The sequence below is a fragment of the Patiria miniata genome, unplaced genomic scaffold (assembly GCF_015706575.1).
Source record: "Patiria miniata isolate m_02_andy unplaced genomic scaffold, ASM1570657v1 HiC_scaffold_6, whole genome shotgun sequence".
Taxonomy (NCBI): Eukaryota; Metazoa; Echinodermata; class Asteroidea; order Valvatida; family Asterinidae; genus Patiria; species Patiria miniata.
Window position 1 is genome coordinate 25,896,226 of NW_024037073.1, and position 16,493 is coordinate 25,912,718.

A 16,493-nucleotide genomic window follows, 5' to 3' on the forward strand; every position below is an offset into this window, starting at 1 on the left:
TGGCTCACTACTGTCCTAATCCGTTGCTGCAGGAAGAAAGAGCGCAGCTATGTGAAGGCAGTAACAAGTGGTCTACATTCAAACTTTTGCAAAAGCAAGTGAACAGCGAAATCCGAAGGGCTAAACGCACACATCTTACAAGAAACTACATCTACAGGTAACCCCCAGAAATGTTGGCACTACATAAACAGCACTCGTAAAGACAACACAGGGGTTCAGATTCTAAAACTCAATGGGAAAAATATCACATCTGACCAAGAAAAAGCTGAAACCCTACAAGACCAATTCTGTAGTGTTTTCAGCAGGGATGACACCGATGTGCAGCCAGTTCTACCACCGAGTCCCTACCCAGACTTGACAAACATCACCGTGTCTGTTAGAGGAGTCCTCAAGTTACTGACGTCGCTCAACTTGAAACTAGCTGCCAATGAAGTTGCCCCAGTACTCGCATTCATATTCCAACAATCACTTGACCTGGGTTCTCTTCCATCTGACTGGAAGAAAGCCAACGTAACACCCATTTTTAAGAAAGGCTCTCGTGCGGACCCGGCAAACTACAGACCTGTGTCGTTGACCTCTGTTTGCTTTAAGTTATTAGAGCACATCATTGATAGCCAATAAATGAAACACCTCCAGGAACACGACATCCTGAACCAAAACCGACATGCTTTTCGTAAAGGCCTGTCCTGCAAATCCCAACTCGTAACGAATCACCACAGACATGGCAGTACTTGACTTAGATCCAAAGCATTCGACATAGTTTCTCATCAAAAACTGGTCCAAACATTAGACTACTACGGGATAAGGGGAAAAACACAGAGATGGATCAGGGAATTCTTAACCAACAGGTCACAAAGAGTTGTGGTAAATAGAAAATCTTTGAAATGGCAAAGTGTCGACAGTGGCATACCACAAGGCACCGTGCTTGGCCCCCACCTGTTTTTACTTTTCATCAACGACATAAGCAAATCAGTGACTGGCACAACTCGCCTTTTCGCTGACGACTGCCTGTCATATCGGAAGATCTGCTCATCAACTGATGAACTGATGTTCCAAAAAGACCTGGACAACTTGGCTCACTGGGCGCAAACCTGGGGAATGAAATTTAACTCCAGCAAATGTAACATCATGCGAATCTCCGGGAAGCGGGCCCCCAGCAAAACTAACGACACCATGTTAGGATCCAACCTCGTAGAGAAAACCAACATGACATATTTTGGAATAATCATTCAGAATAACCTAAGTTGGAATCACCAAACAGCACATGCCACTTCCAAAGCAAGTCATATATTGAACTTCATCAAAATAAATTTTCATTCTGCATCCAGATCAGTCAAAGAAAAGCTGTACTTAGCAGTAGTCAGACCACACCTAGAATATGGCAGCATTGCTTGGAACCCTCACATAGCTAAGAACATAACATTCCTGGAAAAAGTGCAAATGATGAGGGCTGCTCATTTCGTAATGCGAGATTATTCCAGACTGAGCAGTGTGACCGACATGTTGACAACCCTAGGCTGGTCTTCACTGGAAGAGAGAAGGAAAGTTAACCAACTTACCTACTTACCTACTAAAATAATACACAACATAGTTCACATTAACTCATCATCCATAGTCCCCAAAACAGCACCAGCTCGTAGAATTCACAACTACCAGTTCACAGAAATTGCAGCAAAGACAGACATCTATATGCAGTCATTCCTACCCAGAACTAGCCGGAAATGGAACAAGCTCCCTCAAGACACCACAGACGCCCCAAACCACAACACCTTTAAGGATTTAATTTAGCTCCACTTCCCCAAGGCCTTCTTGCTAGACTTCCACATGGAGTATTCAGGACAACCACCAAGTACCAAGTACGGGTGCAATTTTTTTTATGAAATTGAACCCTCATTCCCCCAATTTAAAAAACTTACCTGGAAAGCAACTAAACTATTTTGCAGCAAAATTAATTTCACTGGGTTAAAGTGTTAAGTTTCCAATAAGCAAGAATGGACAAAATCACATGAATGGGATTACACTTAGCTGACCTGGCAAAGGAGCAAACGTCTTCACCAAGTAAAAGAATAACAAGTCACCTTTGGATTTGTCCTCCTCATCTTCATTGGGAATGGCATCCATAGTGATGGCCACATCTGTTGGCATCTTGACAACATCACCCTCTGTAACTGTGGTTGACGTTACCTCCCCAGTTGGGACATCATCAGAAGTTGGTCCCTGCTTCTCATCCATTTTGGTGTTATTACGTTGGACCAAAAACACACTGGAAATATAAAGAAACTGCACATAAAGCAGTTGTATACCATTGAAAGCCATGACCAGTGGGATATCTAGGGGGAGGGGTCAAAATTTGAAATCACAACGTGCACCTGAAAATAGTATGGTAACCATATCGTGTACATGTCTCTATGCAGTGCGATGTATATGTGGATACCATACCAGTATGAGATGCGAGCTGTAAATGTCGCCACAACACGGCTGCGACGTGACGGTTCTATCTGAAAAGCCACCAAAATCATCATTGTTTCCCCATATTTTAGCCAGTGTAGTTCTGTTTCAAGTCGATCCTTTGCTTAATGATGACTGCTGCATGGTATTTAGGTGAGTTTAATCCCAACTAGGTTTGGATAATCAGGGAAAAGGACAATTTCAGTTGAGGCAATTTTTCATGGCCTCCGTCATTTTCTGACTGCTGGGGAAAAAATAGTTGGGGAAGAATTCCATACATATTGCATGCACATCACTAATATTTCCCCACAGTGACCTATCAGCCATCAGAAACGGATGACATGTTTAAAAGTCAAATTTAGCAGGGAAAATATTGAAACGTTTATGAAGAAAACACTTCAAATTTTTCAGACCAGTCTCTTAGGGTTTGTGCACCGGGTGTCAAGTGATGTCCAGATATGGAACTCTTCCAATAGTTGTCCAAACTTTTGGGACTCTCAATACTGTCTATGAGAGTCCCAATACTGTCTATGAGAGTCCCAAATATTAAGGTATTGAAAACTTGCAATACAAGATGGAGATGAGAAACTCCAGCTCCAATGCTCATCACGAATTTGACATGTAGAGCTGGAGGCACATCTAGTTTTTGTCCAGCAGTTGAAAATTGGCGGAGGCCTTGAAATTTGGCAAATACTAAAGTTTTCCCTTTTCCCCTATTATCCAAACCTAGATGAGATTAAGCTTACTTCACACCATGCAGCAATCATTTACGAAGCATTAGGTCGACTTGAAACAGAATTATGCTTTCTAAGTAAGAGTTGAGGCTTTGCATGGTGGAGATACTAAATAATGAAAGGTTTGCGGAAACACCATGGGAGAATAATTTCTCAACTAAGAGAATGGTTCTGAAAAGCACCAGAGGTATCAACTCGAAGTTCCGGTCAGTATGCTCTGACTGTCTTCAGGAGAGACATTTCATTATTTATGCTTTATACTAAAATATGAAAAAAATTATGATTTTGGTGGCTTTTCTACCTTGTATACTGCATTGGGACTGCTATTGATGACATGTATACATTCTTATGTTGTTTTCAGAAGAAAAATAAGATATGGCTTGATATAGACCCATGAACGTGGCTATATACATGTACATACATGTATGCACTCAATATTTTGTTATTGCTGCCAAGAAGTTTAAGTGATCATTTAAAGCTACAGTCCATCATTTGCAGCTATCCAAAACTATATTTAGTGTTGAATAACTACTTGGTTGAAAGATAGTAAGGGGACAAAAACTCCCTGTGAAATTATTTGTTCTGGCATGCTGTCATTGGGAAGAAATCAATGAAAGAAGGCCTTTCCAACGATGCATCTAAAGGCACATGGTTGGAAATTTCCGTTAGTAGTTCCTTTTTTTAGTTGGCGAAGTGCGCGCAAGCGTTGACATGATGCACACGCTCGCGCGGTTGTTTTAATTCATGAGATCAGTGCGTGACATTGCGTAGCTGCAATTAGCTCAGTGAGAACGTGTCTCCAACACTGAATTCAGGCCAAATTCAAAACAAGATTCAGCATCTTTTGATTTGAAATCGAAATCCTAGAATGTTGTTTTACTCGAAATGTAGGCCTACAGCTGAAGCTGAGCTGAAACTTCACCAAATTAGTTGTTCAGTACCCTTCTTTAGATTTTGAGCGTGTTTGTTGCTTCAAACGAGTAAAATACACAATTTACAAATGATGGACTGTACCCTTTAGAGAATATTTTGAAACTTTTATTTTGTTTTCTTTAAGTACATTTTTTTTGGGGGGGTGGGGTGGTCCTTTTTTGTAAACAGAAGGATTATTGCTGCCAAGAAGTGTTAGTTATTACTTCAAGAATATTTGGAAACTTTTTTTATAATGCTTCAGTGCCCGATGCGCATTCTGTGTGCACCAGTACCAAGGTAGCAAGTTCAAAGCTTATGATGTTCTCATCCAGAACGAGCTTTAGCAAAGAATTAAACACTTAACAGATACAAAATAAGAGAAAGCAAATTTAAAGATTTACTTTCTCTAAATTTACTTTTTTTCAGTTGTGTCTTTACATAATCATTAATCTCATATTTTTAACAAACATTCGTTTCTTGACCTTTTTGTATAGTTACCTGGGAAAGATTTCCATATACGAAGTTCACTCAACACCCTGTGTACAAACCCTATGAGATTGGACTGAAAAATTCTAAGTGTTTTCTTAGAAAATGCTTGTATTTTTTCACTGCTCAAATTGACTTTGATGACATGAAATTGCTATCTGGGGGCTTGTTAGTCAATACAGACGAAAATTAGTGAACTTCGTATATATGGAAATCTTTCCGTTACCTGAATGTTCTTTGAAATATGGAAATAAATGTTGAGATGAATAGGAGAGAGTAACCATTTCATCTTCACATATGGTGACTGTCAAAGTATTTCCTGCATTCGTTTTCTTGCGAAGTCTACTAAGGCCTAAAAAAAAAAGTGTTATGTTGGCGTAACCCGACCGACCCTAAAAATGCGGCCGACCCTGGATATTTTTTTTTTTTTTAAGGGAAGAAATATAATTAAAATCTACATGTATAGAAATGAATTTTAAATACGTTTTGAAACCATTTCTGACCGTTTCTCCTCAATTGTATGACGATAGCGCGCGTGGAACTTTGGAGTGCACAATGTTTTGCACCTTCCTCTCCATGACACAACGGACATGCAGAAGATCGCGCAGGCCTACAGCGCGCGTGCGGAGATCGATGCACGATGCATGCATGATAGATGCACATGTACATGTACAGTACATGTATAGCCTCGTCCTAGACTGTTGCACGGCGCGAACTGCTACATACATGTACACTATTGAAAATACTTCGCTATTTATTCCATGTTAAAAAAAATAGTTCATTATAATATAAATTATTTTAATTAATTTCCCACTATTTTACACGATAACAATTGATATATATTTATTCTAAAAATGGTATACTATTCTGTAACCCCGGCAGCCGACGCGACCCGGCCAGCCCCCGGCCCGTGGCTACGCGCGTACGCCGTCGCATCATGGCGCCCGGTACCGAAGCGTACAGTGTTTCCATCAAGGGCAAATGGGGATCTTCGGTCATTTTCAACCGTTTAATGCGGATAAATTTGAGTCTAGAGCTGGGGGTAATCGCCCAGAGCTGTGCCGATGGTGTAAAAGCGGGTTACACCGTGCTAAAAATACAAACTTCAAAGGAAGAATCGGGTCCATATAACATTTAACATTTTGTCTGATTTTGGATTCCGCTTTTTAATATGTACCTTTGGAAAGGTTGATGATGAGTTTAAAAGTATACAAATATTGTGTGTAGCCTTGTTTTCTTTTGTTATCGTGTACTACTACCGGCTTAATGTCATTTTCGTTGCTGGGATTAAAAAAAAAAAAAAAAAAAAAAAAAAAAAGACCTACCTACCCTATTTTTTCTAGCCCGTTACGCCAACATAACTTCTTCTTTTTTTAAGCCTAACCAAAATTAAAACACATATTGCAAGAGCAGTCTGTACTTTTAATTGATTCAGTACGACTTGACTTACACGTAATGGAACGAGACGTCTTTATTGAAGGTACGAGTTGTCCAAGGTACGAGTTGGCATAATGATGTCACATTAAATGTATGAGTTGTCCAAGGTACGAGTTGCCTAAGGTACCAGATGACCTGTTTCCTTGCACATTGGAACAGCAATACTGGGTGATTTGGCAATAAATAGTTATGCGGTACCCGCTGCTAAAGTTCAAATCGAACCGGCCAACAGATCCCGTTAGCTCGGTGGTCGAGTGGTAAGACACCTGCACTAGAAAGCACTGGACATCGTGGGTTCGAGTCCCACCGGCTTGATTTTTCCCAACTTTCACTCGGGAGGTAACAGACTGAGTATACAGTGTTTATACGTCGGTGAAGGGCAAAACCTAATTTGATCAATTCGAAAAGTTTACATTATCTTAAAGAAACCTAAAGGTTTTTTTTTTTTTTTTTTGCCAGAGGTAAACTTTTGAAATCACTAAATCCGACTTTTTGCCATAGGTAAACTTTCGAAATCACTGACTATGACTTTTTGAATTGACATCATCATCGATTCATGATGAACTGCAGACAAGCAATCGTTTCTCGGGCAGCGCAATGGTTCATCAGAAAACCGCAGGATCATCCGTAAAATCAAAAATAAAATAGCAAGAAATACACAGTTTGGTATGGAAATATATTTAGAGTGTAAAAATTCAGTTCGGTAATATTTGCAAGTAAGTCTCTAATGCCGTTGAAAAATGGCAATGTTGATTTTCGTCATTGATTAAGGTCTATAGGTCAGTCGAACTACAACAATGTCACCGTGTACGGACGGCCACATTGGCCGGTCAGCACAGCACAGGAACCGTGTCACTTTGCAGTTTGCACAGTTGGCTAGGTTTACCATACGTACCGACCCATGAACCTGGCAATGTGAATAATTTTTACGAAAAATGCGTACCGAAGTTCCAGCGTTCCTTTCAGTAGAGCTAGGAAAATATTGAAGTATTAACTGAGAAAAACAAAAATTTTCAGACCAGTCTCATAGGGTTTGTGCACAGGGTGGCAAGTGATGGCCATATACAGTGTATGGGAATCTTTCCTTTGATGTTAATTGGGAAAGATTCCCATACCTGGCCATCACTTGTCACACTGTCACACTGTGCACAAACCCTATGGAACTGCTCTGAAAATTTGTAAGTGTTTTCTCGGTAAAAATTCAAAATTTGACACTGCTAATTTAGACTTTTTAGGACAAAATATCACTTTCAGATGGCTGATTTAGGTCATTTAGGGAAAAATTACGGCGATCATGAAGTGTAGGGCCTCTGTTTTGTTTTGATCATATTGGAGTCAAAAATGTTTTTTTTTTATTGCTCAAAAATCACCTTTACAATCAAAGCAGTTTTTTCTCAATTATAATGACACCCGTTTTGCAATTTTGAACGGATTTTTGGGATAGAAACCACGATTTTCCTGCGCGGTTTGTGCCTTGCGATTCAGCGCGCCTAGCCCCATAAATGTGGCCTATTTACTGGACTGCCTCCGTAAACATAGGCCACACATCCACATGTACAAAAATCGTGTCGACTTTGCCAAATTTTGATTTTCACATTTAGGCTTAGTTTGTAGGATTTTTTGCTTTAGAAGCATACTCACCCTCTTTATAGGCTAGTCAGAAAGTGCTGCCTTTTTCAGATGTCTAATTTTTGTGAAATTTCATGTTGAAATTTTGATACGCAAACGTGTAAAAATGAATCTGGAAATTTCACGAAAAATATACATCTGAAAAAGGCAGCACTTTCTGATTAGCCTATAAAGAGGGTGAGTATGCTTCTAAAGCAAAAAAAACCTACAAACTAAGCCTAAATGTGAAAATCAAAATTTGGCAAAGTCGACACGATTTTTGTACATCATGTGTGGCCTATGTTTACGGAGGCAGTCCAGTAAATAGGCCACATTTATGGGGCTACAGCGCGCCGTGCGTGGCTATGGATGCCACGCTATACAATACACGCAGTACGTCTATGGCCACTTCTTGCAGTACGTTTCACTAAATACAATAATGCAGATTTCACCAATAGCTAATATAAACAACCAAATTAATGTTACCATTTATTAAATGGTTAAATAAAATTAGTAATACTGACGTACCAGTAATAAGAAAGTGGCAAAGGTAACAACAGGTACAGTTTCGGCCACTCGGAAGACAGCGCTGTACAGTCGCGTGTTTATGTTGTTGAATGCTGCCCTCATGTGTCGTTCGATGGGCATGCAAGCTCTTTCGAAACATCGGCCTCCATCGCAGATCACAACTGCTTCAGGTTCATACTGAACTGGCATCCTTCTTTTTTTTAACGAGACGCATACGTCTCCCGTAACGGAAGCCCAATAATACCTATTTGTCTATTCTTATTTGACAACTGACGCTTTCTGAGTAGCTGTGTGGAAATTTCATAATCTTCAAATAATTATAGTAGACAAAGCCGCAGCTGGGAATGAATCGAATTTTCAGAAACCCTTTAAACCCATGTTTTCTTTTTTTCTGGAGGGCGCTGTTTACGCTGAACATGGGGATCAATGTTTTTGAGTTTTTCCCCTTGAATCCCCCCCCCCCCCCAATTTATGTGATTATTGAAGACAAAGGAGTTATTGAAAATGGCTATCTATGTGGTAGGTACCCAAGAGATTGTGGAAAATTGTTTGGTAATCCTTACTTTTAGGACACCTCTATTTTTTACGAGTTCTGTTCAAAACTGACTTTTGCAGATGACTGTCCAGTACCAATTGACTTTTGCAGGCTAAAGCAGTCTTTTTTCTTCATATAAACTCATGTTTAATAGTTGTAGTTTTGAAAGCACTTTCAAAAAAATGTGACTTTCCTACCTTTTTTCACAGTCAGACATGCATGTTGTAGTTCTAACATGCGTGAAAGCCCTACATAATGAAAGCCTGATGCTGATTGGCTGCTAAAAAAAATAATTAAGATGTTTATTTTTTGTCAGCCAATCAGCATCGAGCTTTCATTGCATCGAGCTTTCACGTTTGCCATCTTGGTTTTTGAGTCTGTTTTCTGGTTGTCATCGTCATCTTTTACCCCTCAATTTCCCTCTAAAATCAAAGCCCTGCCCTCTTTCCACAAACTTAAACCGGGAAAAGTTCCGTACTCGGACGTCAATTTATCTGCTGCCAAACATATTAAGTGTCATTTAGTCAGCTGTTTTGGTGAGTCTTTTCCTTCCTATATAGGAACGGGGTCCTAAAAGTAAGGATTACCAATTGTTTATATTCTTTAGTTGGACACCTCGTCGCAAAAGTAATTTTAAGAAAGCAAAATGTAAAATTGTCCAGTTTCTGGACACTTCACAATGAATATTGAATGGCTGCTGCTACGGTATTCGGTTACTCCTAGAACTATGATGCTCCGCGTGAGCGGAGCCGCATAGACACAGAACCCCACAAAATGGTTAATTGCAGCACAATCCCTCATGACATATCGTCAGTCCACCAAAAACGACCAGGATATGTTTTGACGCACTCGCATTCAATTTCCGTTGGACAATACGCGCTATCTGCCTCAATTATGGTGAGTCGAGGATACTCATGTAAGTTGCGCCTAACAAACATCGGTGGATTCTGTCGGTTTTTAGGCCAAAATGATGAAAAATATGCCCTTAAATTTCTGCACTGAGCCAACCTGACACTAGAGACGTGCACAAAGATAATGATCGATCACTGATTTTCGGTTCGCTCGGAGCACGCTGCGGGGGAGCGGTACTTGCACTTGTACGCATGAGCGTATCATTTGCTTGCGGCGTGCTCCGAGCGAACAGAAAATCATCAATCGATCAAATCTGCGTACACGTTTCAAGAGTCAGGTTGGCTCAGTGCGGAAAGGGCATATTTTTTCATCATTATGGCCTAAAAATCGACAGAATCCAGCGATGTTTGTTAGGCGCAACTTACGTGCGTATGTCATGAGGTATTGTATGGAGTTTATGGGCAAATTGTGCAGCGGTTCTGTAGAAAATGTCTATGTTTTGATGAACGTTTTTGTACTTAGTTGGTGTGTTGTAGTAGCCAACAATTTTGCGAGGTTCTCTGTCCATGAGGCTTCGCTACGCGGAGCATCATAGTTCTAGGAGTGACTGCTAGGGTAGTACTCAGTACTCCCTACTATTCTACATCACTTCGTTGTGTTGGTTCAGAATCAGAGGTGTTGGAAAGAATGTTGCAACCTGATGCTGCTTTTTCCCTCATATATCATCTCAATGAAGGTCAGTCATTGCAAAAATGATAAAACATGAATCTGGGACTGAGAAACATTTCCAATTTTGTTAGGAAATACTGAATTTTGTTTGACTCTCCATAGACTTTGTACACAACCGCTGAAGTAGCGTCAGGTTGCAACATTCTTTCCGAGGTGACTGTTGGCTCCCAACGAAAGCCTTCTAAAACCTCTTCCACCGCCTCAAAAGAGATCCCATCTGCGAGTGGTTTCTTTGTTAAATGTTTTATGCCTGGTTTTTATGAACTACCACTTTGAAAACTTATTCATTCATTAATTAGACATAGGCATTTGCCCGTGGTCTCCGCTTCAAATTATACACAGTTGGGATCACTGGCGCCGCTCCCACCACAGTCCGTCTTTCCAGTGCTGCTGCTTTCAGTTCGTTGGTGTCACACCCAGACCATTCAGGGATGTTGTCCACCCAGCGCATCTTTGGCCGGCCCACGGAGTGACGACATCCCACTGACATCCCATCCACAACAGCTGCCGCCATGCCGCCATGCCGGACCACATGGCCCAACCATGCTGCCTTTCGTTCCATCACAGTGCTACTGCTGAAGCACCACCGGTCGACGATCATCTCTATCAGTCTTTCATTTGTCACATGATCTTGCCACTTGATGTTGAGCAGGTGACGCCAAATGGTTCGGCCAAAACTGTCTAGGCGTTTGACGCCAGCTGCCTTCAACGACAGGGTGGTGGCACCATACAGTACCCTTGATATGACTAGGGCCCGAGCAAGCTGTACCTTTACCTCAAGGCTGACGCGGGGAGAGCGCAGATACTTGCACTGCCGAAGAGTGGATCTGCCCATACCTAACCGCATCCGAACCTCCTTGCTGTCCTTGTTGAAAACTGCTTTGAAGATTTGGATTTGAGTAGAAAATGAGATTTTCTACTGATTTTATTGACGTAGCCGTTTTATACATTCACATTTTTTTTTTTACATCATACATGTTTACTTGACAGTTTTTCTCATGTTTTTTTTTTCGCAACTATAGGCGCATCCATCAGTGCGGATGAAAGGCGCCGAGGCAGACTGGACACCCATACAATGCACAGACAGGGAGTGTAGCCACTCCTTGATGAAGGCTCCGCATCTGCACTGTCCATTCTGCTCCCAGGACAGTCTCTTCACTGATGAGATTCTCCTCAAGGCGCACTACAGGGTCAAGCACGTGGATAAAGGCATCAACTTTGGGGGTGAGTTTGCATTTGGGAACAAGACCAAGCGCTTGCATACATGTGACTGGATCCCAAGAAATATGTTTTAGGTTAAGCCAAAGGACAATGTTTTTCACTTTCTCTTCACAGGTCATGCTACAAGATGACTTTTAAGGTCCATGTGAGTTGAATGCAACACTTGTCTAAGTGACAAGCCTGCCGAGTGCAGCAAGATCCATCAGGTCAAAAGTCTGAAGGCCAAATTGCCTCTGAGTCTGTGGTCCTCGAACGCAGCAGGATACAACTGAGGCATTGTTCAATGGGATTAGCTCTCATTGTTTCAGAACTGGCTGTTAATGCACTGGTGTTGATAGCTGAAATGCAGCAAAGTGCACCAGACTTTTCCACCTGATGCACTGTGCTGCATGTGGCAGAGGGTTAATTAAGATAAGTTGAAGGCAGTGGACAGCAGGACAAGATAGTGGCATTTGTTGAAGTTTTATGAAATTGACAGATACCTGGGCTGGTTATTCTTTAATAGCAGATACCAGTGTTTGATAGACTCAGTTGTCACAGGCCATGCCCAAGCGCCGGCTGTGTCTCAGGAAAAACTTTGCATCCGGCCTGCCTGAACAAGAGTCCTAACTCAGGTCAATAGCTTACTTGTGCCTGTTACAGCAAGAGAACCATATAAAAAGATCCACTGTTCATGTTTTGTCAAAGTGCATATAGCTGTCAGCTTTTGTCAAAATTGCCAAACCAATCCTCTACTGTATCCCTCCCCAGGTCTTAAAATATTGCGGTGATGTAGATCCTGCATCGTCCACGGCATCATTCACGAGTAGAAATACTTCAAGGGTGCCCACTCGCACTGCTACCACTGTCACAACGGGTTCAGCAGGAGGGACAAGGCTATGAAGCACTACCAGCAACACTTCCGTAATCCAGAGACCACAATACAGATAGTTATTACTCGGGTACAGTATGTCATGGTCAATTTTACAATCATGTACTTCATTTTATCCCAGTGGGCACATCAGACTGCACGTACAATACATGTAAACCACAATTCATAAATACCTATGGCAGTTTATCCATTCCTATTGGTCGAGAAGCTGCTATGTGGCCGGTCTTAAACGATGATAAAGACATGGCTGGCTGGTCTTGAACTCTTTTCCAGTCTCACTTTAAATTTTGGCTCCTATGAAATCCAGTGCCTCTTTCCATTTTATTGGTCCTCACGTAGGCATGCGCAATGCTACCAGTGAGTCAGTATTTCATAGTCCTAAAATTCACAACGCAACGCCCCAGGTGCGTTTTGCATGACATCGCGCAGTATGTGCGACGCGTGTGCCTATCTCCAAAAAAGGAGATGTTAACATCTTACTCGCGAGCTGGACACTCCATTATTTAGCTATAGAGGGGTGTTAAAAAAACATGAAGTGAACTTGTTGAGCAAAATCAGGTTTTTTTACCAAAAGGTTTGGATTTTTTTGACCGAATAGGTATTTATGAATGGGAATAAATATGTGCTTGGTCGGTATTTAAGTTTAAGACCGCTTGGAGTCTGGGTCCTGATAAATACCATCGCCTTCGACTCCAAGCGGTTTTAAACAGAGTGATTAAGACCTTCCAAGCATACTTTTATTCCCTTTAAACTGCATCAACAGTGATAAGCTATTAAACATTGGCACAGGTGGGTAAACTACCATGGTTCACTCAGAAAATGTTGTAAATTCCTGATGCTTGAATTCTGGAGCTCATTGGACTTATTTATAGCTTTAAAGACTCTCTGAAATAAATTTCACAATCAAACATTTGACTCAAGTATTTATTCTTTTGTGAATGATTAGAGACACCTTTTTGGCTCAAACTGTTTGAAAATGCACTTATTTTTTTAACCTTCGCAGTTTCAGTGCTGTTTCAAGACAACTGAGTATGCCGTTGCTGTAATGTAATGGTCCCCTTTGAAACAATGAAATAAATTTAATCAGTTGAAATTGATGTACCTTGTGAGCAGGTATGGTGGTTTACAAGGATTTTGGTGGATTTTATCAAATGCCAACACTTAGGGTCTTTTAAAATAATTAAGTTTGAACTTTAATTTTTCCTTGTACATTTGCGGTGTAAATTGAATCTTTTGCAACCCTGCAGGTTTTGTCTCATTTTATCATCCTCAACCACTTCACTTCACCATTTTACCCAGTATGTCAACTAGATCTTCACCACATACACTGACCCAGCACCCAACAGTGCCAGCCTGGTAACACACCTCATAGTCCCCCAGTCACAGCAGCCATCGGAGACAGACACATCATCCCCGGGGCTATGAGCAGACTGATGGGCAGCAGCCGCAAATCGAGTACCAGTATGCCTGCATCAATGATCCGAGCCAGAGCACTGCCAATGGGGAAGGTAAGATGGTAAGAATATTAACCCTGACCCTCCAAGAATCCTTCAGCATCTACGCAGAGGTTAAGGTGGATAATGCCACCAGCAGTGAAGGATAATTAGAAGAAGCTGACCAAAAAGCCAAGGGGCAGGCATTTGATGCAAGGAAGAACTCTTCCCCCCCCCCCCCCCCCCCCCCCCCACCCCCCACTTTGTTTTCAATTGATATATCGTGAATCCATATGGAAGAAGGGAATGGGTAGACAACAGCATGTTTAATACAGTTGTCTTCACTCCTGCACTTGTTTGGTCAATAAAATAAATAAAACAACAACCAAAAGTTCAGCATTTTTTTAGGGGGTTGGGGTGGATGAGGGCCAATATTGACAGTGGATTTTACAAATTGAAATTACAAGGTGCAAAGGGTGTGCCATTGGCGTTATTTAAGTTGATTGAATTTTGGAGGATTCAGGAAAAAAAAAAATCTAATAAGTCAGGGTGGCAGTACATTTTGAGAGCTGACTTCAACAATTAATGAAATATTGGCATTTGTCCTTCACCTTGCCCACCTAATGTTAGGAATACGGTTTGAAAAAGTGAGTGATTGCTTGCACCCAGTTACAAGGAATTACATGTTCTTGACACACTGCATCACTTTGGACTTTCTTGCCTGTATCCTGTTTTTACCGCTACATATCATCTGTCCCATTCAAGCGCAACATATATGTCGACCTTTCTACTCCATAAACTCCTCCCATCATTTCCCCTCTTTGTGTAGCCCACACCTGGAGTGACCTTTTGATGACCGACTTTCATTATTACAGGAATCATTATCCAGGATAATTACTCAACCTTTCCCTCTCGTAAACAGTTGTCCTTATTGAGATACCAGACAAAGGAAGCAAAGAGGATTTGGAGGACGAGACTTGCTACACAGAGCACAACTTGTCGCTGCTGCTGCAGGAGAAGGAAAGTCTGGAGAAGACTCTTGAGGAGGAGCGGACCACGTGGGCCCAGACAGAGCACAGAATGAAAGGCACTATAGAAAGGCTTCGTACAAAGGTGAGTGGGCATTCCATCTGGTCTTGGTCTAACAATGAGTTTGGATCTTGTTCCCTGCATGCAACAGGTACCAAGGGCGTCAATCGCTTCTCAAAAGTGGGAGGGGGGACATACCTTGATCAAAACTAATGCAGGCACACTAATGCGACTGCGTTCTTTCAGTGGTCAGATTTCTGTCAGGATGCCAGCTGTCATGGCTGTGGGCTATCATGGTGTGCACTGTTGTTGTCATTGCTCTACATTTTCTACACGTTCTACGTTGTTTTTTGCACTGACGCTGCTTATGATAAATGCAGACAAACCGTTGCACACATTTTGTACACAAGCTCAGATGTGTCGTTTATCCTTGTGTAGAGGATTCGTGGTTTCACTCAAACTCTAGTTGCACTAAATAACTGGGTAACAACACATGTGCCTTCTTAAGCATTCATGCTCCAACTGCACACATCATGAAGTGCATAAATGTCAGACTTTGGTGTGCGCTGTACATGTCATGGTTGTGATTGGTTACACATCATGGGGCAGAGCCTAATGGATTGGTCTATTAAAATTCCATCTGTAAACAAATAATTTCTCTGCCCATCCGTCTTGCCCTCCAGGTTGAGTATTTGTCCAACACAAACATGTCACTCAAGCAGCAGCTGTCCATGATTCACACGTCCAGTTTGAAACGTCTGACCAACGACAGCGAGAACCAGTCCATTTTGCAAGAGTTACTGCAACACATGTCTGAGGAGCACACCCAGCTGCTGCACCACCATCTAGCACAGCTACGACTGTACACTCAGGCCTGCGCATTATCCAAATCAGCCCCCGAGGAATCTGCAGCTGAATCTACAGTCTTGGTACCAGACCTGGCTGACCAATCACAGGACATCTCACACATGGCCATGATGTCGTCCTCGGAGGGCACCCTTGGGAACATGGAGCAGACAGTCGTCATGACGATAACGTCTGAGGAGGATTCGGAGCCGCTCGGCAACATCGTGGATAACCCCGGAGATACTGTGGGACATGACTCCTTGACTTTGGATAAGGACGTTCACTTGTCACCAAATGACATTCTGTACCAACTGACAAGCGAGGGACTGTCACCAAGACATGCCACCTCTGAGTCGGGTCACGTTTATCAATCAGGTAGAACTCATTCACATCACAACACAGGCTGTGATGTCACGCAACAGGATTTTCACAAGAACAAAAGTTGAAAATTGGTTCTTTCCAACAGCATGCCAAATGAGGGACCACCATTAAAATGTGGGAGAACTAACAGCCTGAAAGCCACTTAACTAAATAAAACCGGACATATTTTGTAAACAGTGTACACTCAGTGTTGTCTTAGGGCTTAGTTGGGGGGGGGGGGGACTTGAACTAATGAGTTGAGTCTTCATGGAAGTTTGTCTTACCTGAATGAAAAATTTTACCAAAGCAACTGGCCTTGGTCTCTCCTATCTTTTCGAGTTCTCGATGGGCAATCCCGAATCCGCTCAGTGAATGGGCGTCGTTGTAGGCCCAAACAGATCCATGTAGGTCCTCAAATCTATTACTGAAAACATAAACGATGCAATTATGATTAACATTGAAAC

The 16,493-nt window shown here is 41.8% G+C and overlaps 1 pseudogene; it reads left to right on the forward strand.

Moving 5' to 3' along the window:
* The first annotated feature begins 8,552 nt into the window (after positions 1-8,552).
* Positions 8,553-16,231, forward strand: LOC119742913 (annotated as a pseudogene).
* Positions 16,232-16,493: the final 262 nt, after the last annotated feature.